This window comes from Myotis daubentonii, chromosome 9 (genome assembly GCF_963259705.1).
Source record: "Myotis daubentonii chromosome 9, mMyoDau2.1, whole genome shotgun sequence".
Lineage (NCBI taxonomy): Eukaryota > Metazoa > Chordata > Mammalia > Chiroptera > Vespertilionidae > Myotis > Myotis daubentonii.
In genome coordinates this window covers 50,206,961-50,234,629 of record NC_081848.1, presented here as the reverse complement: position 1 = coordinate 50,234,629, position 27,669 = coordinate 50,206,961, and the positions used below count along the sequence as shown (strand labels likewise).

The 27,669-nt window shown below is 49.8% G+C and overlaps 1 protein-coding gene and 1 non-coding gene across 4 annotated transcripts in view; one reads left to right on the top strand and one right to left on the bottom strand.

Moving 5' to 3' along the window:
- The window catches only part of GALNT18 (polypeptide N-acetylgalactosaminyltransferase 18), a 305,995-nt gene that overhangs the window by 176,098 nt on the left and 102,228 nt on the right, over positions 1-27,669 (top strand). The window lies entirely within an intron of this gene.
- Positions 9,662-9,854, bottom strand: LOC132242475 (U2 spliceosomal RNA). Its single transcript, XR_009454658.1, has one exon. It is a non-coding gene; the product is annotated as a U2 spliceosomal RNA (small nuclear RNA).

Genomic DNA, 27,669 nt, shown 5'->3' with positions numbered 1-27,669 from the left:
GAGCTCTGAGCGGAGTGTGGGAGGGCATCAGGAGAGGTGCCCCTTGCCCTCAGGTGAGGGGCCTGCAGCCAGCAGCTGGGAGTCAGGCCGTCCCTGGAAGAGGCCAGGACTGAGCCAGCAGCGCAGCTGGCAGGAGAGGTCTCCTTGTGCCCTCTTGGCTCCCGGCCTATCTTGCTCGGCAGCTTGAAAAGACAAACCAGCGCTGACAGTGTAAGTGGAGCTGAATGCAGGCACTGCTGGTGAGCCGAGACCCTTCCTCTGCTTTCCCAGTCATGGAAAACGGCCTGAAACCCGCCACATCCAATACTTCCTGTGGGTATCAGCTATTTGGAGGATGGGATGCCTTCTGGGGGGGTTGGTTTCTGAACGGCTGCCCCAAACCAGGCAGGGAAGCAGGTGTCCCCCGGCAGCTCCAGGGACCAGGTGCTCAGCAAAAGGAGGTGCGTGGACGAGGGCTGGAGCCTGCAGTCATCTCCACAGCTGCCCAGATCTGTCCTGCAAATGAGCTTTCCGAGCTCTTTGGAGACCAGCGTGCTCCTGGTTTGATGTCAGGGTGGGAGGCTGTGCTGGGAAAAGCATTGGGGTGGGGAAGCTCCAGCCACAGGTGTGGACCCACCTATGTGCCATGTCAACAGAAACCTGCACTCGCTGTGGAGGTGGGGTGCAGGGAGGGCGGGGTTTCGTTTTCTATTTTACCAAGGTCCTAATCTGCTCTCAGGGGCCCTCAATTGGGGGAAAACTTCTTATTTTTTTCAGGGACTGCCTCGCCTGTCTGCTAGGCCCACGGGGACTTACACCTCTTCTGCTCTTACCGTCATTCACGCGCATTCAGTCAGCAAACCCAGTACCTGTTCTGAGCTCTGTGCCGGGAGGCAGTGGTGAACCCAATGTGGTACCTGCCTGTGAGGAGCTTCCGTCGGGGATGGCAGCAGGCCAGTGGGCAGACTCTGCAGCCCTCATTGGACACAGATGTCGAAATGAGCTGCCTCATGTCTAGTGGTTGTTAGAAGCTGCTATCTCATGAGCTTAAGATGTAAGTAGAATTTTAGGGAGAGAGGCTCTTAAACAGAAAGAAACCACAACAATATCGGATCAGTGAGCAGGAACGTTGTGGACTCTGATGCCATTCTTAGTCACATCCCTGCATCTTGAGACCTTAGAAGCCGCTTGCATCGGGCACCTTGTGCCAGGCTAGGCGTGGGAGAGGGGAGTGACCAGCACCAGGAAAGCTGACCGGGCTGAGAGGAGACAGATTGTGGGAGACTCCCAGTAGTGTGTCAGTCCCATTGAGCTCATCTCACTAGGTTTCTTTCAGGGCAAGAGGCAGGACAGGAGGCAGGGGAGGGGGCAAGAGCTCAGGCCTCCATGTGAACCAAATCGCTGTGGGTGGCTGTGATTTGGATGTGCCACTGCTCACCAGGGCTCATCTGGTTCTTCCTCTCTGCATCCCCGCCTCTTCTTACACTGCAACCCTAGCGGATGGTCGTGGATTAGCTTGTGGTCCTCGTGGTTGGTGCAGGGGTGGCTGCCATCTGGGAGTGAATAACCACAGCATTTCAACGCCGAAGGAGACCCAGGAAAATGCTTCTCCTCTGGGGAAAGGAGTATGAATTAGAACCCTACAAACCCAAGCCTTTAAACCAGTGGTTCTCAACCTTCTGGCCCTTTAAATACAGTTCCTCGTGTTGTGACCCACCCATAAAATTATTCTCGTTGCTACTTCATAACTGTAATGTTGCTGCTGTTATGAATCGTCATGTAAATATCTGATATGCAGGATGGTCTTAGGCGACCCCTGTGAAAGGGGTCGACCACCAAAGGGGTCGCGACCCACAGGTTGAGAACTGCTGCTTTAAACCCTTCCTCACCTGGTGAATTCAATGGGGTGACAGAAATGAATTAGAAATTGGATCAGAGCTCAGCATTTACATGGGTTCTGAGCCAAATGGAAATTAAAACGAGTGTCTGCGGCAGGGTTATGGTGAAGGCGAGGCTTCAAGCGTGCCTTGGCAGAGCGTCCCAACCGGGTCTGGGAGGGGAATTGATCAAAGGATCCTGCTGATGAGCTCAGGGGGTGGACAGCGGGTGCTCTGCCCAGACGGTGGGGAGGAATTAACTTGTCACCGGTCAGCACTTACTGATGCAACAGAAAATTCAGCCACGTGGCAGGTTTTCATGCCAGGCTGTGCAGCGGCCACATTGACGCCCTATATCTTCCCTAAGGTGCTCAGGCACTGAAGAAAGGAATATTTTTACCTGAGTTGAAAGAGGTTTCCGGCTAAGTCCCGTGGACTGAGTGTGTCTGCAAGCTTATCTGTGCTGTCAAATTTCATTTGTCTTAAACATGAGAACAAATGCAGAGAATTGAAGAAAACAAAGGTGTGTGCCGCGTGCTTCTGACCAGGGCTGCTCGGTCATGAGGCTAAGATATTGGCTGAAGTGATTGTGTTTTTTCTGAAAAGAACATTGAAGGTTGTTGTTCAGTCTTTCTGAAGTGAGTTCCTAGAATCTTAGCGGGCCAGCTGCTGCCCTCTGGACCTATGTACTCCGCATTCCTGTGACATATCAATCCATCGTTGGGTGAATGCCCACTGTCTACTGAATTCCCAAATTCTGCTTGGCCGGAAAAGCAGGTCCCAGTTATCAGGCTCTCTCATTATTCCAGGTGCATCCATTAGAGGGGGCGGGAAGGGAAGAGAGGGCAGGGGCAGGGGAGAGGATAAGGGGAGGGAGAGGGAGAAACATGGGGAGACAGATGAATGGGTAGGTGGATAGAAGGATTTAATCTTATTTCATTCCCTGACATAGGTGTTTTATGCTCATTTGAGAGATGAAGGAATGGAGGATCAGAGCAGGTAGTGAGTCACCAAAGTTCTCACGACAAGATGGTGGCAGCGCTGGGGCTTGAGTCCCCATTTCTCAATTCTAAGTCCAGTGTGTCCCTCTTCGTCTTTCTGTTATTGCCTATGAGGCTTTTTTTTCCCCTGCCTGCCTTGTACCTAGAAATGGACCCACGTGGGTTTGGATGAACTGCTTATACAAATAGGTGGCCAGAAGGAGATCTATATTTTTCATTCAGCAAATATTTATTGATCACTGTGTTGGCAGATCCTGGCCCCCGGTGTATACCCGCCTCTTGCAGTTATTCAGTCAGTCACTAATCTGGGCACTGCTGCGAAGGGGCTCTGTAGATGGAATTAAGGTCCAGTCAGTTTGGGGGGGCCTGACCTCGTGACGTGAGTTCTTTATAAGCAGGTTCCTCTGGCTGGTTACAGAAAGGGGAGGCACAGAGCTGCACTCTGGTGGCCTGGCAGAAGCAGCGCCCACACTGTGCACTGCCTGAGGGGTCGCGGGGCAGGGACCTGCAGGTGGTCTCTCGTTGCTGAGAAGGCCCCGCTGACAGCTAGCAGGGAAACACGGATTTCAGTCCTACAGTGACTGCAAGGGAAGGACTTATGCCCACAACCAGTAAGGCTAGAAGAGGACCCTGAGGCCCAGATGAGCACTGAAGCACTGGCCAACACAATTTCAACCCAGTGACACCCTGAGCAGAGGGTCCTATAGAAACTGTGAGATAATCAGCTTGTGTTGTTTTAAGCTGCTACATGTGTGGTGTTTTGTCACAGTAACATAATACCAAGATAGTCGCCTCCCAAGTGCCAGCCCCTGTGCTATGCCCAGGGATGTGACATTGGCATGGTCCCTACCCTTAGGGGCTCACAGCCTGATATGCTAGATAGACAGGTCACAATCAAATGATGACAGACTGTGACAAATGCTGTAAAACATATAAATATGATGACATGAAGTAAATGAAATGTGGAGGGGAACGTGCTTCAGGTTAGATGACTAGAGATGGTCTCTGTGAGTTGAACTCTGAAGGATGAAAGGGAGTCAACCACATGAAGAGCCATGGAAAGGTGTTTCAGGCAGAGGGAACAGCACATGCCAGGACCCTGAGGTGGGATGGAGCCTAACATGTTTTCAGTCACATGAAGGCAGCTGTAGCTGGAGGGTGGTAAGGAAGGCAAAGGATGGCTTGAGATAGTGTTGAAGATTTAAGCAGGGTCTGGTCATGTAGGACCTGTAGAGTATTACTCTCGGTGCGATGGGCGGCACCAATGACTGTTGAGTGGGAGTGAGAGATGATCTGATTGACATTATTGGAAGATCTCTGGCTACACTGTAGTGAACAGTTTGGGTAAGGGTAGGAGTGGAAGCAGGGAAGTCATTAGGAAGGCTCTTGGAATACTGCAGGCCAGAAAGGAGGGTGGTTCGGAATATGCTGGCTGGAGAGAGAGAAGCAGATGATGGACTGAGCTTTTGGATTTGCTGGTGAATTGGATGAAGGCGGTGAAGAAAAGGACGGAATCGAAGGTGAAGTTCAGGTTTCTGGCTTGAGCGATGGGGTGAATGTGCCACTCACCAAGATGGGAAGGACGGGATTGGAGGAGGAGGGGTGCCGACCGGCTCCCGGCAGAGGGGAGGAGCAGTTTGGGGAGTTAAATCAGAGTGAGTTAAATTTTGAATGTGGGACATCTGAGGGGAGAGCTCCAGTAGACACTTGGACAGGTGGGCACTGTGAGCGGGGTGGTGCCCTGGCTCAAGGACATCAGGACCAGCTGACCTGGCTTGAGCATCCCCTGGAAGAGTGGCAGAGTGCCCGGGGCCACACAGCAGGGCTGCCAAGACCCGGGCCCGGGCCTCTGAAGCACTCACCCTTCTGGGCCCCGCCGTTCCAGTGCTGAGCCTGGTGCGGCCACACGCCAGAGTGGCGCGTCCTGGGACGGAGAGGCTCCGGTGTGAAGCTGACCTCTCAGCGAGCTGCTATAGCTGTTCTGGTCTAGTAGCAAGGTGCATCAGCACCAAATTACATAAACCTGAAATTGCAGCCTAATGTTGCTAAGGGGCCTGAGGGAGCCTGGGAAGAATGAGCGTGAACAAGGAATCGTCGGTGGGATGATCAAATCCCTGATTAAAATCACCTCCCAGGGTCAAGTGGCCTCTAGAGAAAGTGGAGAGTCCCTGTGAATCCTAATGGGGCAGGTGCCACTCCTAAAGGATGTTTGGCAAGACTGCCTCCTCCTTCTCCGGGGGCCACTCATTGCAGGAGAGGCTGCTGTGGAGACAGCTCCCTGGGGATCTGACCACTGGGCTCAGCCTGTAGCGGCTCCCTACAGAAGCCGCATGGCAGGTCCGGTGTGGCTCCTCCACCTTGCCTCGGAGGGGCTGTTCCCTGGGAGCAGCCCCTGAGACATGGATTCAACAGCAAGTAGTGTATTTAGGAAATCTGAGCAATACCATGAAGTCGGGGAGTTAAGCTAAGGAAAGGAAGCAGCCAATAAGAGTATGTTCTCGGGTCAGGCACCACTGCGGGCAGGTGGAACTGAATTCTACAGGGAAGCTGGAGACGGTGTAAAACACGCCCTAGAATGATCACCCCTGAGGGGTGAGGGGACTGGGGCATTTATATACCAGCTCCCTTTAGTTGTTGGTTCCCTTTAGTTGTTCGTGGCTGCTCTCAAGGAAAGATCATTTCTAGTCTGTCAGCCCTCCATATACTGGGACAGAGCAGTTTTCTGTGGCTTTGAATAAAGCCCCGAGCGAGTGTTCTGGCCCTAAGACGTGGTGGTGGAGAGAGGAACTCTGAAAGAAGGAGGCTCAGTTGGAGTGTCGTCCCCAGGCACAAGGTTGCAGGTTTGACCTCATTTGACCCAAGATGAGTGCATAAATAAGTGGAACAAGAACTCTCTACCCCTGTCTCTCTCTCTCTCTCATAAATTTAAAGAAAATTAAAGATTGGGGTGGGGGGGGGGGAGAAGGAAGCTGCAAGGGTATGATTAGGCCAACCATAGCATCTGCCACAAGGGCCATGAGGCATATGTTTTGGATACTTTTATAAACTGTGCTTTTAAAAGCTTTGTGATACTGACTCTACCTAAATTTTCATAGGCCAAGCTGCAAGGCATGCTGGGACCTCTGAAGCAAGTTATGCCAGACCAGGGTTAGAGTGTCTCATGCCCCAGGAGGTTGACCTGATGCCTGAAGGCAGAGCCCACAGTGCCTTGAGACATGGCGCTCCGTTTCCTCTTAAGTCTCTGTCCAGCGGGTCCATCCAGTGGACAGAGCACCTGCAGGAAGCTGTGGCCGGGGATTGTAGAGACTTTAGTACTTGGGCAGGGGCAGGGATCAGAGAGCCACAGATTCCGCAGTTTTGAAGCACAAGCCCAGCCAGGAGATCAAGGATAAGGTGCAGTCTTTGGGAAAAACTGTGGCAAGAAGGGTCTTAGGTCAGTTCTAAGAATGCAAACCAGAAAACCAAGGTAGAACCACACTTGTAAGGCCTGAGTATGCTGCAGGGAAGTGGGAGGGAGCTGCAGCTGGACTGGCAACAGGTGCTGAGGGCGCTTTTTGGTACCTCAGATGCCGGCCGGAGCCCTGGTTGGTGTCATGGACACTATTGGTGCCCACCCAGATCCCCTTTACCGGCGAGTTCACCTGTCCTCCAGCTTCTGTGAGTGCTGGCGGCCAGCAGCTCAGCTGCACCCTTCTCCTTGAAATGGCGCTCTTTGGAGAGCTTCTTCGCCTAGATATGCCTGGGAGAATCCTCTTCCAGGTGTGGCCCGGAACTAGTGCCTGGTTGGTGTGTGTGTCTAAAATTCCACCCCTGGCCTCAAACGGGATGACCCTGAGGTGCCCCTGATGCTGCAGAGCTTCCTGTGGGAGCAGCCTGAGCCTACATGCAGCTGGACTCAGATCTTTCCCGGCTTCTTCCCCTGCCCTAACCTGCTCCCCTCCACTCGCTAACAGGAATTATTACTCCAGAGCCTGCCCTCAGTAAACCACTCACCCAAGAATCCCCATGTCGGGCTCTGCTTTTAGAGAACCCCACGTAAGGCTTCTGAAATGCGTGGAATGTGGCAGCAGCGCCAGGCTGAGTGGGTAAGAAGTTTGTAAGAGATAGGTATCCAACCCTCCTGTCGTGCCAGATTTCTGGGCCAAACTGGACCCTCTGAGCAAACTAGGATGGTTGGTCAGTGTCTCAATTAGAATGAATTGAGTTCCTGTGTGAGCCCAGAGCTGTGCTAGATTCAGTGGGGACTAAAAAGGAAACACGAAAATATGTCCTCAGTGAAATTCAACTAAGCAAGGGTTTATTTCTATAAGCCTTTTCCTTCTGTTGTACTTCTAGTACATTTTAGCCACTCCCTGTGGTTAGGTATCAGATAAAAGAAAGAAGGGACTGGAAGTTGGGACAAGAAAAAAGGAGATAAGGCAACAGATCAGCGGTTCTCAACCTGTGGGTCGCAACCCCTTTGGGGGTCGAACGACCCTTTCACAGGGGTCGCCTTAGACCATCCTGCATATCAGATATTTACAGTATGATTCATAACAGTAGCAACATTACAGTTATGAAGTAGCAACGAAAATAATTTTATGGTCAGGTCACAACATGAGGAACTGTATTTAAAGGGCCAGAAGGTTAAGAAGGACTGCAACAGATAGAGTGATGAGATTTTGGCAACATGACCTTGGGAGAGATGAAGGAAACTGAGGCAAAAATAAATAAATAAACAAAATAGCCCCAGCCCTCCACTCCCCGGGCTGTTTTGAGAGGAATAGAAAAAGCCATCCCAGGACCCTGCCCCTTCCAGCACATCCCAGTAGGAAGCTGTCATGGAGAGGGCTGGTTGCATAACTTTTTTTATTTTAAAGGTATTCTCTTGCCCGCTGGCGTGGCTCAGTGGTTGAGCATAAACCTATGAACTAGGAGGTCACAGTTTGATTCCTGGTCAGAGCACATACCTGTGTTGTGGGGTCTATCCCCAGTAGGGGGCGTGCAGGAGGCAGCCAATCAATGACTCTCATCATTGATGTTTCTCTCTCCTTCTCCCTTCCTCTCTAAAATCAATTAAATAAAAAATAAAAAGATATCCTCTCATTTAAAATTTTTTTCTTAAATTGTATTTTTCAATTAACTGCTGTTATACCGGGGAGGGCTTGAGACACATTGGCAAACAGCCCGAGTTAAAGGAGGGTGGGTCAGGCCTTTGCACCTGAGACGCCAAGTGCGGCTGCCTGGCTGGAGCCATGGAGGACGGGAGGCAGGAGCCACCAGCTCTGAGCCATAAAGTCAGACAGATGGTGACCATTTAACAGGAACTCCAGACACAGAGAAATGCCGCTCGGTGTGCATAGTCTCCGCCTCAGAGCAAAGCAGACTTTCATGTGTGTCATTGAAAGCTGCAGGGGAGCGGAATCTAGAAAAGGTTTCAGCGAACAAAGGTCGGTAAGTGGAAATTAATTATACAGTGCCACGATGACTCATTTAAGAGTGTAAAGATACCACGAATGGTCTCTCTATTTCACGTGTGGTCTTCATTGTTTGAGTGTAATGAAGGTAAAACTGCGTCAGGGCTCACAGAGGTTCACTTCTGCACTCGCTCTTCCAGCCTCCTATTTTGCTGACAATCTCAGTCCCCTGACTGCAGGATCAGAAGGCAGGGTCCTGGCAGGAAGCCGGTGGCACAGTTTAATAATAGAGATTATTTACAGAAGTTTAAGCAGCGTGTAAAGAAGCCACAAGAAATAGTGCAAGCCCTGGGGCTGGAAACAGCAGGGATTATTCCTACCCCAGACCGATAGGGGCAGAAAACATAAGGGAACTGGAGCCCAATGGAACTGAAGGGACCTGGCAGGAGCCGGCCTTTTTGTACCACAGGGAGGTGCTGGGGGCATAGACCCTTCCTTCTAATTCCCTGCTGTCCGGCATGGTTGCCTGTTGATGCCTTCCCCACCGCCAGCCTCCTGGGGCACAGGGAGGGCAGAGAATGGTGGGAGTGCATGGAGGGTGCCGGGCCAGACCACATGCTGTCCCAGCTAAGGGTGCTTCAGGACAGACCCTCACAAGGCAGAGCGGCTCAGAGTGTAATGCTGATTGTCAGTTGTGTCCTTGTCAGTGCATGTTAGTCTCTTTTCAGGAGGAATGGAGAGGCCCTCAAACAACGAAAGAGAAAAAACAGTCCTCAGAAGTCAGCCCCAGAGACTAGCAGAGCAGGGTGATGGCAGATGAGGAACTGAGGCCCAGAGGATCGAAGTGCCCTGTTCACTTCTGCACTTGCTCCTCCATCCTCCTGTGATTTAGGGACAAAGCCAGTTCAGAGCTGGATAAAGTGCAGGGTGTGGTGAGGTGACTGTCTTTAGGAAGGTCTAGGATCTGAGATTTCTGTGTGGAGCTGCCTCAGGTGATAGGGGCGGGACAGAGCTGGATGGCCGTGGACAGAGAGGAAAGGAAAAGCTCTCTGGGAAGAGCTTATCTCCTCAGTGGAGCCTCAGTTTGGGGCTAGGGTCTCCCAGAGGACCTTGTCCAACACATGAAGGCCCGGCCACGGTGGAGATGGAGGGCTGATGAGGCTCAGGACTTTGGCCAGTTGGTGCCCTCAACTTTTTCCAGGCTGTGCCTTCAGCCAGAGCAGACTATGTGGAAACAGGGGCTGCTCTGGCTCTGTGACCCCCATTGAGCTTGCCCTTGGGGAGGACAGGGGTTACAGTCTGCCTTTGGGGAGCCTGAGCTACAGGAATTTGGCGACCAAGCATCCTTCCTAAGGACCCTGAGCTCGGGAGAAGGGCGTTCAGCTTCCCCCCAGGAGCCAACAGCTGGGAGAGGTGGGCAGGATCCAGAGAGCTGCCAGCTTTGCTGCCCATCTCTCAGCAAGGGAGAGAGGTCTGTCGGTAGCATGAAGAAAATGCTGGTTTCACCTTCAGCCTGTGGTTGGTACCAGGCCTGTGTTTATGAATTAAACTGATAAGAACAGATACTACACTTGATCTTAGCCAAAAGGCCGAGAAGCGATGAGGCCTGTGTTTAATTGAAGATGTCTGCCCTCTAAGAATCCGTAATGACCATCAGGGCCTCACCACCAGGTCAGAAATGGCAGACTGGGTGATTAGGATGCAGATTTACTTGTGGGACAGGGCTGTTTGGACCATTTGAAGCCTGGTCACGTGAGTTCTTGTGTGTCTGCTTTGAGCACTGTCTAGGAATCTAGCTTGTAACTGACCCAAATCAGGCAGTTCCCTCATGGAGCCCTGCCCTGACCCAGGCACTGCCACTTTCTTGGCTACATATGCCCAGCCCTTGTCCTCAAGGAGCTCAAGGTCAGTGGAAATGGGGGCCCGAGAAGCCACGTAAACGAATTTTGACCCATTACAGACTGTTAGCACATCAGCTCAGGGCTGGAACCTAGCAAAATTAGACCTCTCCCTCATGCTGAGGATGAGGGCGTGGCTATCTAGCCAGCCACTAATAAGTATGAGAGAATGGACTCTTTTTATTTATTGTAGAGACATTTGGTTAACTGGGAGAGTAGGGATCACAATGGGGATGCCAAAGAGACGACGACTCTCAAAAGGAGAGTCTGGCTTAGTGTACATATGCCTTCTCCCATCTGGAGCACCTCCTTCCAGAGCCTTCTTTACGTAGAATGTGAGTGCTCTATGGTCCGTCCATTGAGGGGAACAGTCCTCTGGGCCACATAGCATATGGATACTTCTTAGTTCTTTGTCAGGTGTTTTCTCTGGCTAGCTGTATTGTAAACTCCTCAGGGAGAGGGCCATGCCTTAGGTATAGTTTCTCCCACAGAACATCCAGGACACACTTGTTCAAGGTGTGAATGGTTGAGTGGGGGCCTCCACTCAGTGCACCTCCTGGGCTAACCTGGCCTCTCCTCTCCTCTCTGGAGCCAGTGATGGCTTCCACCTTTTCACTCATGGATCTCACATTCATGGGGGATTTGATCCCTTTTCCTGTAGCCTAGTAAACCTTTGTTTAGAAATGTCCCTCCTTCTACTTTGCCCTCCTTTTAGGTTTAAGTTCAGTGGCCAAATAAAGCTATGCACTCCCTTACCTGGCAGTGCTTTCTGTTTCTGGACAATAGCGGTCACTGGGAAGATCTCCTCTCCTGTCCCATAAATCACCGGGCAGCACTGGCTGGCTACTTCATGCCGCTGACTCTGAGAAAGCTCTGCAGTGCTATTTCTGAATAATAATAAATGGAGCTGGGGTTCAGTGGCCTTTGCTGTTCATCTCTGGTTCTGCAGAGCAGAGAGGTGTGTGCTTAAGGGAGTCAGGTTATGTCTCAGGGGTGGCAACTCTCTCAGGGGAAGGCAGCTTCCCTAATTGCCTCTTCATTGCAGAAGTTGCCTGGTCTGTTTCCTCAAGGGACAATTTGCTCATCTGAGTGGAGGATGCTTTTAGCTATTCAGCTCCAGCCCTTTGCTTGTTCTGTCAGAAAGCCACACAATTACAAAGGGAGGATGACTTCTGGCTGGATGGCAGCCCTTAAAGCCATCCCCTGCAGTGCACAGCTAGCCCTACACACTTCCATCCTCCCTCTGCAGCCTTGGCCCAAGCACCTTTGCTCAGTCCATTCTATGTGCAGAATCCCAGCCTGTTCCCAGTCCCCAGGTTAGAGAGTCTGTTGGCTCACATCCAAGCACCTTGGCACTGAGCCTGCCTCCCTCCCTGACTCTGATTAGGAGTGTTTCCCCAGTGATGCTGTTGGAGGCTCCCTTAGGTAAGTGACCTACTGGTCCAGCCTAGTCCCAGGACCCCCTCCTCAGCACCAACCCCTCATGGATAATATTCCTCCTGGGTTTACCCTGCTGGGAAAGACCGGTGGCAATGGCCCTGGGCTTTAGAAAGGGCGAGATAGGAACACCCACTGGCCAAGGACATGACCCTGGACTGTGTCTGAGAACTCTCATGTCCTTTCTGTTCTGCTGACTTTTATCTTGGGCATCCTCCGTGAATTTGGATTTTCATTTTTGTTTTGATGGCTGTCATTTTGAATATGGATTCGGTCATATTCTGAAATTATTTTGGCATCCTTGTCCCAATTTGTATGACATATTAACTCCATGGCCCCCTCGTGTTCACTTTTTCTTTTATTGCATTACAGCGGCACCTGGGCCCATCCTCCCCTCTCAACACGGTTGAAGTAGCATATAGATATTAGACCATTTTTGTAAGTGACTTTAGGAACAGAAACAGGGCTGGAAATACCAGTGTTTTTGATGTCAACTAGCTTAGTATACTCAGTATAAAAATTAGCCCTATGAAGGCAGAATATTTCAATCTTTACCTGCAATTTAATCGTTGTCCCAGATATCAGCATGGAAAATCAGAAAAGGTACAATAAATTGCTGAGTTGTGATAGACTCTAATGTCATGGAGGCTGCAGACAGCATGACGATCATCCTCCTACTTAATGAAGGAGGGTTGTTTGTTTTGTAACAATCCCAGCAGCTGCTAATCCAGCCCAGACGCTTGGCCCATCGCAGGGACTCAGTAAATAGTGGGTATTATTTTAAAATGCAATGACGGATTCATTTCTCTAATGGATGCAATTTTTATTAAAATGACAACATAAATTACAGTTACTCACAATGAGAAAGTTGAAATAGGGAGACATATCCTGGGGAAATGCATAATCCCCCTCACAGCTCATTGGGACTTTCAAATCATCTCTCTAGTAGAAATCTCTATGGGATGAGATACCAGGCGTCTGGCCCAGCAGGACTGTTGATACCCTGCACATCGCAAAGCACGACACTGAAGCTCCTAAAAATCAGGTTAGGACTAGTGCATCAGTAAAGCTACCTGCGCAGAGAATGACAGATATGCAGGAGTCCAAAGCATAGGGTGAAAGAGACACACCCAACCAGGTAAAAGTCATGTTTCTTTCTTAGCAAATACCACTCTTCGCCATCACTCCTGGATGAATCTTGACTTTTTTCTCCTGGGAATTATTAACTTGCTCTCCCCACTCTGATAGCTTCCAGGCACTGAAAAGACTTCTTCCAGTTCATAGATTGGGCCGAAGGAACCCTCAGAGGGTTTCTACTTGTGGTCTTTATTCAATGATTCTCTCTAATTTTCCTAAGGAGAAAAGATGATACTTCCTTGTTCTACAGATTCAGAGATGTTCCCCCTAACAAAAGGTCCTCTTCTTCTGTGTGGTTCTCTCTGCTCTGTGGCTGAGAAGGGAGAAGCCCCCACCCCCATACCAAGGCGTTCTGTGCACAAGTTCCCCTCACCCCCAGCCACTGAAACCTGCCTCACCCTCTTTACTGTCACCTTATTCCTTCCAAAGTCCAGCCATATCAAACTCACCTGAAAAATGATTTATTTAACTGGTCTCTGCTGAGGAGATAACCATAGTCTCAGTTTTATCTTAAGAACATTTTAAATACAAGTGGAACAAAACCAAATGATTTTTAAACAACAATACAGTGATTTCCTCCCATGTCTCCTTCATAGCCTAGAAAACGAAAACAAAGGAAGGGAAGGGAAGAGGAGATAGTTTCCTGCAATCCCCTCACCCTGACCCCCTGCACCACACCCACCACAGAGCAGGAGGGAAATGGAGTGATGGCCAATACCTGCAGCCAAGTCCCAGGACCCAGGACACAGAAGCAATAAGTAGCCAAGTCAGGCTTTTACTGGTTCACACCTCTTTAAGGAATGAGTAGGTTTCTCTTTGAAGTACACCGGTGTGGGGAGGGTGGGTGTGGGAGGAGAAGCACAGCTCCATAAAGTTCTGTGGCTCAGAGTTCACTCCACAGTTAGAAGTGGGACCCCTTCCCTCCGCTGCCTTCTGCGACAGGCCTCAGGCTGGGAGTGGAGTCAGGGTCTGCTGAGGGCTGGATCAGGCTGGATGTTCAGGTTGAGGCCAGAATGGTGCTCAAGTCATGGCTGATGGAGTCACCAGGGTGTAGTCAGGGTCTGGATCAGGTTGGGGGGTGGGGGGGCGCAGATGGTTGTGCTCAAGGGGAGACCAAGGTCAAGATGAAGTCAGAGTTAGGTTGAGATTAGAGCTAAGTAAGGCAGAGGCGCACTTGAGTGGGAATATGGCTATGGGTAGTAGAGTTTGAGAACTGGGTTAGGTTTGGGTGGTGCCATGGTTCCAGAGGGTCAGATCGGACTGCCTTGCGCCTCTAGCACCAAATGTTTGGTCCGCTCCCCTGGGGGCTGTGTGAACCTTAACTCCCTCAGGGCCCAGGGCTCATGCCAACCTTTGTGTGTTTCAGCTCTTGCTCCTGTCCCTCCTGCCTCCCCATATTTCCCAGGCATTAGCTTTTCCCTTGGGGAATAAAAGTAGCTGAGTTGAATCCAGCAGATACAGCCACCTGTCTTGCCCATCTGCAGATGGATGGTGCTGGCAGAGGCCTGGGCACTGACGCTGAGGATCCCCTGGGAACCCAGTGATCAATGCCGCCCCACTTCCCGGAGCAGAGATAATTGGTTCCATGTTGTGCATGCACGCACTCCTCTTGACACTCACTCCTTTCCAGAAGGAAAAACCCATCTTGTAGGGAGCCTGTGAGAAACGGAGCATTCTCCTCCCGCTGCCAGGCAAATGCGGGGCATTAGCTAATCATTTCCCTGGCGTCTCTGGGCACAGGTTCCTTGGAATAGCCAGGCTCCCGGAAAGTGACTCTGAATGTTGTTTTCTGGGTCCTGCCCACCTCACACCGCTCCCTGGGAGCAGGGTCCAGGAGGTAGGACAGAAGTCCTCTACCCCACGGGGAGCAGTAGGTGCAGCTGCTGGCAGCAGGGTGGGGTTCTCTCCGTATCGTCCAGCCACTGGACTAAAGGATCATGAGCAGCCTCATCCCTTTCAATAGCGTGAGGGCACTGTGCCCACCAGATCACAGACCCTTAGCCCCTCTCCCGTGTTTGGCCAGGGTGCGGGGAGGCACAGCAGTCAGTGGAGTCCATGTTACAGCTGAGCAATGGCCATGGCACAGCTCAGATGGGCTGCTGTCTGCTGGGCAAGCCGTCCTCCTCAGGTGCTGGGCCCTAGACCACATCAAAGCCGTTCTCTGCCTTGACTGAGGGCAGGGAAGGAGAGGGTATAGTGCCAGATTATGATTCCATTTGGAGATTTCCAGAAAGAGGAACTTCAGAGAGGAGGAAAAATGTGACCTGACCTCCCAGCAACAAGGGGTGACACATGAGGGTGGTTGAAAGACTCAGTAGTATTCTGCTTCCAGCAGGGAAGCCCCAGAATGTCCAAAGCACTTCCCGAACCAAAAGGTCTGGCTTGTGGCACAGTCACCAGGGCAAAACTTGGGACCGGTGGGCAGAAATGACAGAGGCAGATTTCTCCTCTGCTTGGGAAGGCACTGTTTTCAGCCAGAGCCGTTCCGCAGGAGAATGAGCACCCACTTTGTGAGGTACCCAGTTCCTTCTGACAGGAAACAACCCAGCACAGTGGGAGTGGCATAGCAGAAGCACGGTGTCCAGGGTTCATGTTGTGGTGAGGGGTTGGATAACTGACCAGGAGAGGCCCTTTCTGTGGGGCAGTCTGAGAAAGATGTCCAAATCCAAGGTCAAGTGCTTGATGACAGGTCCTACTTGGCCTTCTGCATACTTCTCCCCTGTCTAGGCCCCTACTTCTTGCCTTGTATCCTATCACCTCCCCCACACCGTGTTTGAGCATTATCATCCCTTCTGCCCTGAGGAGAGCATGATTGTTCCTAAATGACCCTGTTTATTTCCTGGTTCTGAGAATCACTTTCCTTGGGGGAATGCCTGGGGCAGGGAAGAGAGAAGCACCCACCTCCCAGAGCTGTGCTAACTCCAAAGAGAAATAAGCATCACACCATCCCCAGGGCCCACAAGGACCTACCTGAGACTCCTTGTCAGATGCCATCGGCCCTACACAGGCCTTCACATCTTCCCATTTCCCTCCGCAGCCTCTTTCTCCTGCTGCCTCAAGACAGGGGCATCAGGGTATCAGACTGCAGGCTTGGAAAAGGGCTGACACCTAGCTCCCCAAAGAGTGTTTGGGGTGCATGAAGATGAGGAGTGGGCCCTGAGATCGTGCCATGTGAAATCCCTCTCAGCAAGACCCGTGGCTGATGTCCTCGCTCTCACATAACTCCACGTGCCCAGTAGAGGCCCGTAGGCACCTCAACATAAGGAGTTAATTATTTTGCTTCCCACTGCTGTGAAGTTCCTCTCAGTGTGGCAGCCGACCAGAGGAGGCTGCCTCCCATCAAAGCCTGGTTCAATAAGATACAAGCAGTTGGGGATTCAAGACACACTGTCATCACAGATTAAAACATGTCTGTGCCCCCAATAACAATAATTATTTTTTCTGAGAATATTGACTGTGTTGCTTACATGTCATAGATGAGAGGGAACGAAATCTAATTCCACCAGGCTGGGTCATTTAAAGGAAATCTCCATTCTATAGATGCACCGAAGGGTAGCATTCCCATGGTGACAAGAAATGACCATGATTGTGGGACTCTACTGTTGCCCCACAATTTGCTTCCCAGCCTTTCAGCCTAATTCTCTTCTCTAATGGAAGATTCTGTGCCAGCCACCTGTGATTACATTTCATTTGCTTAATATGTAGACTCATTGTGTATCCCTCAGCTTTGGTACATGCTGTTTCTCCATAGAGAAGGATATGCTCACCTTTATCCATCTGGCAAACTCCTCTTCATCCCTTAAAGCCCAGGTGAGATGCCAACTCGTCTGTAAAGCCCTCCTTATTCTCAAGAAGAGTTCGCTGTTGAGAATTCCATGACCTCTATTTACCTCTGTTGTGGCACTTACCAGTTAGAATGGAGTCTGTTTAGATGTTGTCTGTCTCCCATTGGGCTGGGAACTCCTTGAGACTGTCTCTTCAGTGTCTAGGACAGTGCCTGGCATATAGGTTCTCAATAAAAGTTTGCTCAATGTGCTTTTTCTATTGTATGCAAAGCAACCTGGCCCCTCTTGTTTACACTTTTAAATGGCAATATTAAACATGTTAAAGTGAGATGTTTGTTCAAAATAACAAAAGGAGCTATTCCCTAGCAGAGGGACACCAGTATTCTTGTTCCTGGAAGCTGTGTTTTATGCACAGAATGTCAAAGGGGAGCCCAGAGTGGCCCCCACGCAGCCTCCCCGAACATTACAAGAGGCAGCACAGTTGGGACTGGGTCTGAGTCTTCAGGACAAAGTACTGGGACCAGGCAAGCTGGGGCCACTCAGCACCTGAACCTACAGGGAGTCCCCCTTGCAGCCTAAATCTTCACTTTGCTCCCCGACAAAAGCAGGAAGGTTCACCTCTATCTGCCACATTCAGAAGGTTGGTCCAAGTTTATGTGTTTGTTTTTTCATTTCTCACTTAGAAAGGGAGTTAAGTTTTCTTTGCTCTGAGCTCCCAACCCTGGAACCTCTGAGGTCAAACACATTGTGATTTCCTGACTTCCTTCTGGATTGCAGAGGATCTGGAAGCAGCCTTTTCCCTGACTGTAAGGAGTTTGGAGACCTGCAGTGGGTCAGGCAGAGATTCTTTTAGAATGCCAGGCCAGTCTGCCCACCCGCTGTTTATTTCCCCGCAAACTTAATCAGTACGTTAAGGGGGTGTGGGTGTTAACCTGGCTCCATGGAGGAATGTGGATAGCTCTCCAGTCCTGCGATTGGTCCCTTAAGTGGTTCCGAAGAAGGCCTTTGATAAAAGCAATAGAAAGAATTCATCAGATTGGGTGCACCCTTCTCCTAGAGACAGGAGTGAACCATTCCTTTTTCTTTTCAGAAAGCCTTTCCGGGTCACATTATCTACACTACATTCAGTGCAGGGCACTGGAGCTATATGGTAACAACAAGCTGTGGGCACAGGTGTCTCGGTCTTACCGTTCAGAGGGGGAGACAGACTGGGAAACACTAGTGTTTTTAGGCTCAGCAAGGAAAGGAGGACTTTCTAAGAGTTGAAATTAGGAGTTCGACAAGCAAAAGAGAAAGAGGAGCTTAAGTGTACTGTGACTACTCTAAGTGGCCTGAAAGCTTTGGTTTGTGGGAATTCTGTTGTCCTAGTGGTCATCTCCAAGATGAGTACAGCTGCCCACTTCCAGCCTGTGTCCCCGTCTCCTAGGATACACCCCATTGCTGGAAGAGTCTTGCCCCTGTTCAGTACTGTTCCCCATTCTCTGACAGCTTAAAGCCAGGATGCCCAATCCTGCATTTTGCATCTTCCATGATTGCACTCCAGCCGTCCTCTCTGGGCTCAGCTCACTACTGCCTTCCTGTGTCCTGTATCCAAAAACTGCCCATGGTCCTGCCCTAACCTACCTTCAACCAGTAAAGAGTGGGTGCTTAGCCCCATCCAGGCACTGGAGCCAATTCTGTCCTGAGTTTGGGGAAGTTTAAAGGTTTTTAGATCAATAACTCAATGGTATGTACTCATAACATGGTTCCAATACAAAAGAACTGGCAAGGAATGGGACAAAGGCTGGAGACCTGTTCCATCCATGGCCATCCAGCCACTCTCAGTCAGGATTAGCAGGTGACAGCACAGATTTTCCTGGTGACATCAAAGCCAGGTTGAGATGCATATTTAAGAATGGACACAAGACCGAAGTCTGAGAACTCTACCCAGGTATCAAGTACTGTGAATCCCCGGCCGGCTTTCAGGTGCCCATCATCATGGGTCTCATCTGGTCTCCTTCTCTCCGTCCCCTCCCATTGCACCTTAATGAAGCAACTCCTGTGTAAGGTAGAGGATGGCAGTGGCAAGTGTTTCCAACTTGGGTTGTTTTTTGTTTTGTGTTTGGTTTTTTTTGGATTCTGGCCTTTGTAACTGATTTCTTGCTTGTCCATGTGACCAAACCCCTGGCCCCGAGTCCAGATAGATGGGCCATGTTCTCTGCTGGAGAGTCCATCCTCTGAGCTGTCAACAGCTGTTGTCTGTACACCTCCTGGAATGGGATCCATCTATACCTGTTCCAGGTACCATGTGCAAACTCATACTGACCACCAATACTGACCACTGGGTGGGACTTCTAGCCCTTCACCTTTTGCCAGGCTCCCCTGAGACTACATATGTCTGGTCCATCTTCTTCCTCCTCTCTGCTTCTGGGCCCTTCCCCATCCACTCAAGGCTAATGGGCATATCTCACCTATCCCTTCCCATATGAGCTGCCTCAGGACCAATATGTAAATTTTGGTTCCCACTCTATCTGGTGCACTTGAGTTTGGGGCACAGGTTTATGTCTGTGCTTCCAGTTTTATGTCTGTCAAATTATATATTGTTAGATTTGACACATCATTTCCTCTTAAATTTTTTTAAAAATCTATTACCATCGCCTCCCTCCCTACCCTCTCCCCCATCTTACCAGTTACAAAGTTTGATGGGTATACCTTCTCTATCTTTATCTAAGCTACCAAGAAAAGAAATACATCCAGATGGGACTAAAGGCAGTGCTTTTTGCCTGCTGCTAGAAACCCCTTTTACACTGCTATGGAGCCATAAATTAATCCCTTTGGACATAGTCATTCAATTAGTAGCTATTTCACTTGATTATATAAGCATCCAGTCCAGATGTTTCAAAGTGGTGGTTTTCTGGCAACTGGTTTGTTTGGTCAGTACAGTATTTCTAAAAATTTAAACTCTTATTAAAAATTAGACTCCTCACCAAGATATCCACATTTCTGGCTTCCCTTGAAAAATATCAACAATCAGCTGGAACTGAGCGGCAGATGCCTTTGTTAAGTAGGCATGCTCTCTGTGGTTTACCACAGTCCTTGATTACTTGACTCAGATGTTTTGGGTGTACAACCTTCCTAAAAGATATGAAAGCAGACTTTGTCTAACGATCATTGTGTTAGTCATCTATTGCTGTGTGACAAGTTATCCCCCCCGTAGCAGGCTAAAACAACCAGCATGTGTTTATCTCACACAGTCTTTGGGGGTCAGGACTACAGAGGTGCGGCAGCTGGATGGTTCTGGATCATGAGGTTGCAGTCAAGATGTTGGCTGAGGCTGCAGTTATCTGAAGGCTTGACTGGGGCTGGGGGACCTGCATGGATCTTTCCTCAGGACACAGCAGCCAGCTTCCCCCAGAGTGAGTGCTCCAGGGGAGAATGACCAAGCTGTGATGTTTCTTATGGCCTAGTCCCCTTCTGCCACATCTATTCATTAGGGGCAGGTCACTAAGTCCAGCCCACACTCTGGGGAAAGGAATTAGCTCCATTTCCTAAAGAGAGGAATATCAGAGACCTGGCAAACATACTTTTCAAAACCGTCCTAATCAGATTGGATAAGGCATGTAAAACTCAGCACTGTGTCCCTAATGCAAAGTAGGTAATTGATGTTACTTATGATAATCATAATAACAACTGATAACACTGAGTATTTATTACCTGCCAGACAGTCTTCTGAAAGCTTACATGCATTCACTCTTTAACCTCACAACAACTTGATGATAGTTTTTTATTATTAGTTCCCATTTTGCAGCTTAGAACACATGCCCAGTGAGGAAGAACAATTAGGCCAAGTCCACGCACTGGCAACTGGAGAGAGGGAATTTGAACTCTGCTAGTGTAGTTTCAAAAATCTATCCACTTAACCATCAAACTACATCGACTCTCGGAGTTTACTGTGGATTATGGTCCTTATTTCTACATTATTGTTATGATTAAAACCCATCCCTTTACAATCTTGCTCCTTGCTCTTTGGATAAAATCAAACCTCTTGGACATGACTTAGAGGGCCTCTTCCTCTGGGTTCACCTCTCCCACCCTCTCACCCCATCTCACTCCTCTCCACCCGCACGCCCTCCCCACTGACTTCAGGAGCTTCAGCCCATCTTAAGCACCAGGATCCTTCTGTTTCCAGGAGATTTGCACAGGCTGGGTTAATGTGCCTGGGTCATCTCCCTTCCTCTCTCAACAAAGAATTCTTGCCTGTGTGTGATGTGAAATCCCTTTTTGCCTGTGGTGTGAATAATCCTTTCCCTTTGCTTGGGTTGAAACCCCATGCATGTATCTGGTTGTCCAGCCCCTTTCTTATCCACATCAGTTTAGATATGACCTCCAGTGGGTCCCAGTGCCCTGAGAGGTGGTCTTCGCCGCCAGGAGACTGAAGTGTCTTGAGAACAGGCACTATCTTCATGTTCATTTTTATCAAAGTCATTAAATACCTAGGACTCTAAGATTTTGAGGGAGACAGCAGTGGGCATGGAAGGAACTCACGTTGAAGAAAGGCATGTAAAGATCTGAGTCCAGCCTCTGCTGTGTAAGTATGCGGCCTTGGACATGTTCCACCCCTCAGTTTTCTCATCTATGAAATGCAAATACCAATAGCTCCTCTCAGGGTTGTTTTGCAGATTGAATAATGCCTGTAATGTGTGGAGCACTTTAGTGCAGGAGCATAGCAGTTATTTAATAAATGTTAATTTCCTTCCTCTTCCCTTCAAATCCGGCCTTATTCTCATGGGTGTGGAGGCAATGACTGCAGGAGGAGCTGTGCTTTCTCTCAGGGGCCCTCATTCAATATGCCGTTGGCCCCAATCATGGGCCCCTTCTTACTCATCTTAATTCTGTTCTTACAGATTTCAATCTACTGCAATTTTGAATCTCCTTTCTGTTTCCTCTACATGACCTTTAAAAAATAGGAGCTCCCTCAAAAGTTCTCCATGGTCTGATGTTTCTAGATTTTGTACTATGTTCTCCCTGTTTGGGATCATTGCTGGTTATTCAAGCAGAATTTTTGTTCTCAGGGCCTCCTTCCAAAGCCTGTAATCCATGAAATCACATCTTTCCCATCTACTCTTGGAAATCTGTGTACTGAAGCCCAGGCTTGGGGTACACCTAGTCTTCCCCTCTCCAACAGGCACTGTGACATTTCCCCCAAGGTTTCCCAGCATTCTAAGGACGCTAAGCTCTTCACCAACTCTTCATGGTTGATGAGAATTATAAGAGCAAAGGTGTTTCTTTTAATATTTATTACTCCTGTACCATATATCGAGCATCGTTTCAGCACCAGAAGTCAGTTGAGAGAAAAAGCCCATGCCTGTCTAGGTCATACATTTTAGTTTCATGCCTGTCTAAAAACAACATCAAAATAGACAAATAAGGGTTAATACTAGAGGCCTGGTGCATGAAATTCGTGCACTCAGGGTGTCCCTCAGCCCAGCCTGTAACCTCTCACAGTCCGGGAGCCCTCAGGGGATGTCCAACTGCTACAGAGGTGGGAGAGGCTCCCACTGCTGCCCTCGCCAGCTGTGAGCCTGGCTCAGGGCTTCTGGCTGAGTGGCACACCCCCTGTGGGAGCACACTGACCACCAGGGGCAGCTCCTGCATTGAGCATCTGCCCCTGGTGTTCCGTACGCATCATAGTGACCAGTCATTTTGCCATTCGGTCAATTTGCATATTAGCCTTTTATTATATAGAACTAGAGGCCTGGTGCACAAAAATTTGTGCACTGGGGGGGGGTGGAGGAGTCCCTCAGCCTGGCCTGTGCCCATTCACAGTCCAGGACCCCTTGGGGGGTGTCCACCTGTTGACTTAGGCCCACTCCCCAGGGGATCAGGCCTAAGCTTGCAGTCAGACATCCTTCTGGCAGCCAGGGAGCCCTCGGGGGATGTCCGACTAAAGGCTTAGGCCCCCAGCGGATCAGGTCTAAACCATTAGTTGGACATTCTTAGTGCTGCCACGGAGGTGGGAGAGGCTCCTGCCACCACCACTGCGCTGGCCATCCATGAGCCAGCTTCTGGCTGAGTGGCACTCCCCATATAAAAGTGCACTGACCACCATGGGGCAGCTCCTGCATTGAGCGTCTGCCCCCTGGTGACCAGTGCGCATCATAGCAACTGGTCATTCTGCCGTTCAGTCAATGTGCATATTAGCCTTTTATTATTATTATATAGGATGTCCCTATTTCCCCCCTTTTGCCCCCTCTACCCAGCTCTTGACCCCACTTCTCTCTGGCCATCACCATACTGTTGTCTGTGTCCATGCGTTGTGCATATATTTTCTTTGGCTAATCCCTTCTTTAAATTCACTTCTTTAAATTTTTATTTTCAGATAAGTGCTTATAACTGCACTATTATATATTTTCTATTATATCATTTAGAATTAAGATATTTTTTAATTGAACCCTTGTAAATTTTAGCACAACTTAATAAATTATTCTAGAAGCAATTAGATTTTTCATGTAATGCAGATACATTTCAATTAATATTTTATTAATTTTTAATTTTTTAATTTGAAATAATCTCATACATGTAAAAAAAACTATAAAATACTACAGCATATTATATGTACCCTTCACCCAATTTCTTAGGTGTTAATAATTTAAACATAACCATTATACAACTAACAGAATTTGGAATATATTTTTCTTAACATCTCTTTAATGTTACTTAATCCATTTACTTTGTTTTTGTTAATCTTCACTTAAGGATATTTTTCCATTGAATTTTAGAGAGGGTGAAGGGAAAGGGAGAGACACATTGATTGGTTGCCTCCTGCACATGCTTTGATAGGGAATGGGGATCAAGCCAGCAACTGAGGTACATGCCCTTGACTGGAATCGAACCTGGGACCCTTCAGTTCATGGGCTAATGCTCTATTCACTGAGCGAAACAGGCTGCAGCTTAATTCATTTACTTTTAATCTATATGTGTCTTTATATTTAAAGTGGGTTTTGTTTTTGATTCACCCTCATAATGTCTTTTAATTGGTGCATTTATGCCACTGACTTTCAGAGTGCTTACTGATAGAGTTACTACCATATCAGGTGGCTTCTGGGGCTTCTGGGGCCGGCCTGCCTTGCCACCTGGGATGGATTGGATCCCAGGCAGCAAGGCAGGCCAGCTTCTGGGGCTTCTGGGGCAGCCAGCCTGCCCTGGATGGCAGCACACTGGTGGCTCGCACTGTTCTGCCCTACCTGCAGTATGCAAATTAGTCGCCATCTTTGTTGGCGGTTAATTTGCATATCACACTGATTAGCCAATGGGAGGCATAGCGAAGGTACAGTCAATTACCATGTTTGTCTATTATTAGATAGGATAATTTTTAGATAGTTAAAAATACTTGCAGGAAAATAAGACAGGGTAGGTGATAGAACACGTAGGGATGGAGGGGAGTGGACTGGAGGAATGGGGTGATGAGATGGTGAGGGACAGCGTTTCTGAGGTTGTGCTGTTCCAAAGAAACTGAACCCAGGGAGTTAGTCCTGCAAAGACCAGGAGGAGATCTCTGAGGTGGGCAGTGCAATCGCGAAGGCCCAGAGCTGAGGAAAAAAAGGGTTTTAATCAGAACTCACAGAGTCCTAGGAGAACCAGGGTGGCTCTTAAGGAATTCCCAATCCTCCTGAAATAGGCAAATGGGTTTCTGTGTGTTTGCATAGATGTGTGTGTGTGCGCGTGTGCATGTGCGTGTGCGTGTGTGTGTGTGTGTGTGTTTCTGTGTGCATCAAGGAAAAGGACCTGTACTGTTGGTTTCAACAGACTCTCTGACATCTCCAAGATGCACAAAGAGTAAACAACAATGGCATCATTCCCTCTAGCCATGGGGGACGGGGGTCAGGATATCAAACATCCTGCTTTGCATGGGAAGCCTTCCCTCTGGCATCTGGGCAGCCAGGGCCCTCCCTCTTTGCCTCCCCACCAGCCCTGCGATCTGGGACACAAACAGCTTCCTACTTGCTCCATCTGGTCAGAGTGCCCATAGCAGATTAGAGATCCAAAGTTCTCACCTGTTTTTCTCCCCTTTGGGCTTCACCAAACACTTCCAGCCTTGTGTTAGGTGGTTCCAGGCAGGAGCCTTGCTCCCCAGCCTTGAGTTCTCTTTGCTCATTACCCATGCTGACCATATTGCTAAGTCAACTTCTGAGGAGAAAAGGTTTGTTTTCAAATCCCACCTCAATAATTTCCTCACCCGAGTCATGGTTCCCACGCAGACATTCTTTCTCCGCTATCCCTGCTGTTCTCCATAGTAACGAGTTTGTGCATTTCTCCTCTGGCATCACTTAATCTCTAAGCAAACTCCCTCTTCCTCTCCTCACAGAAATGTTGCCCTTCTTGATCCAGCCTTTGGGGATTCCAGGCCAGAATCGAGAGAGCCAAGCACTGCTTCTCAGTACCATTGGCAGACCCAGCTGATGTCCTGCCAGTTCTTTGCTCTCTCACAGTGAGTGGGGGGAAAAAGCAACAGAAGCACCACGTAGCTATCCCAGTGTCTCACTGTCCTGCCCAGCCCTTACAGATGTGCCTCTTTCTCTATGTGGGGTTGTCCAGCCCCAGGTGGGTTAACAACAGCGGGAAATAGCCTGTCATGGCTGGGTAAGCCTCAGCCATACCCCAGGTAGGAGGTGCCTCTCCCAAGTGGCTGTGGGCTCTTAGCAGTCAGTGACAATGCTGTCCTTATACCCACCAGTGCTGGGGAGTCTCTCTCATTGGTTGACAGTTGCATCAGGGTTCTGGTCAACATGCTGTGCCTACAGAAGAGCTAGCTTTCCGCTCGCGTTTCCCCAGTATTCCAGAACCTTCTCCTCTTCCTCCTTGTCTTGTTTCTCCACTCCGAGTTTGGTTTCCTCCTCACATCAGCTTGCCCTCCTTCTCTCTCCCTCCTCCTTCTCCTGTTTTTGGTGTCATTCCTGTTCCCTCTGCTCTGTAGGAAGATACCCTCTCAGAAGCTGCTTTTCCAGGTCCCCTCCCCTTGCCCTCAGTGTGTGAGCACTTACACTTGACACACATTGGCCATCTCTTGCCTTTGGCAGGAAGACCCGAAGCTCCCTGAGGTCTGACGTTGCCTCCTCACCTTCCTTCTAGTTTATGGGTCGCAGTGTGTCATCTCATGGGGCTGTAGTGAAGATTACGCGAGATAATGTGGGTGAAGCACCTAGCACAGAGTAGGTACCAGACAGGCTAAGTTGCTCTTCTCCTTCTCTCCTTTCTGCTTCCGCTGGGGCATCTTCTCCACTCTGGCCACACACGAGTGCTGCACGATGACCAGGCTTTCTCTATAGCTCTCTGGGCTGGCAGCATCGTAAACCAGTCACAGAGACCCCATGGACACCGAGGTTCTCACTGCGGGACCTTGCCAGCCCAGGTTGTTGGGGACTGGATCTTACCTGAGGGTGGGTGTCCTGCACATTTATGCTGAATGAGTGAATGGATGATTTGAGAAAGATCACTAAAAGTCCCGATTCTGAAGTTGGAGACCTACGCGAGCTGGTGCTATAGGCCCATTCTGTGTGCTGATTCTCTTCAAAAGCCTGGGGACCACGTCAGGTCCTGCTGAGGGGAGGGGGCCAGGCTCACCTTTTCACCTGGGAGACCCATGAGTTGTGTCCGTGGTGAGTGCACCAGGCCTGGTGTTTCAACCTCGGGGGTCATAGGAGAGTGAGGAACCCACCACGTGCCAGGCAAAGTTGGGGTGTGGTCAGCAAAGGCTTCACTGGTCCCGGCAGAGGCCAGGCCCAGCCTCCCTGTGTCCTCTCTGTCCACGTCCAGCATGCTGACTCACCAATGGTCTCCAGCCCTTGTTAGAGACCCAAACAGGCCTGACTGAGGCCTGTAGTGAGTGAGGAACTCATAACTTATATTTTTGGCGCAGGGAGGGGGAAAGAAAAACAAAAACCTCACTGTTTGGGTTTCTGGAATCGAGAAGTTCCTTTTGCTGCTGCAAAGTACATTATTACATTAACAAACTGATCAAAAGTCTTTCCTGACATTTCAGCTCACCTCTAAGGGACCTTTAGGTGGGAGAACTCCAAATAAAGCTTCCTTACAGCCAGAGTGGAGAAGATGCCCCAGTTCCACCTGGACACCCCTTTTCCGTCCCCTTCATCTTCCTAGCAAAGCCCCCACATCCATCCATTGAGACAAACGGAAACATAGTCCTGTAAAGCTTGCCCCATCCTGCACGAGTGTCACAGCTCCTTGTGACAACCACTTTGCACACACACCTCAAGGCACTGAAATGATCTGTTTAATTATTTCCTCCCACTACACTCTGAGCTTCTTGAGGGTGGAACGCCCACTTACTCCACATCCCAGCCCTGATCACCTGCCGAGTGCTGGGAACGCATGAAGAGAAAGGCTTTGCCTTGGAGGGAGGGGCTGTGCTAGCCCTCCCTTCACTCAGCCCCATCTCCGCTCAGTTCCATGGCCAAGGCCACGCATCTCCAGGCCTAGAGGCCATGGAGGGACTCCTGGGGCTGACCCTACCTTCCAGGAGGGCTGCCTGCTCTGTTTGTCTGGATGTGCCCTGTCGAGCTTACAAATACCTCATTTCACATCTCATCCTGGGGCCTTTCCCTGAACCCAGCTCCTTGCTTAGGCCAGACCACGTGCCTCACCCTTTGCTACGGTGTCTCCTGAGGTCCAAACCTATGACTTTGGCTTCACAAACACCAGCAGCCTCCTCCTGCCTATTGGATAAATGACATTGCCGCCCCTCTGTGGTTAGTGTCACCCCTGCTTAGAGACCACAGCTGCTAGGCCCCCTGTCCCATCACTGTCTGCCCCTCACTGCTCTCTTTGTCCACGTAGCACGAGCTCCCTGCCTGACATGACAGGATGCACCCATTTACTAGGATGTACCTATGTATTCCGGGTCCCACCTACTAGTCTGGAGCTCCCAGGGGGAAAGGAGCCTGGTTTGCTGCCTGAGCTGAGCCCACCATCTATCACAGTGGCTGGTGCAGAGACCTGCTCAGTGACATTTGTTGAATGAGCAAATGTCCAGACAACATGCCACCACTCTCCGAGCTCGAGTTCCCCATGTCCACCATGTGCAAGGGGTGAAGTCAGTCGCTGACAGGTTGGGGTGGGAAAGGGGTTGGGGATTGAATATGGAGTAGCCAGGTTTTGAGTGG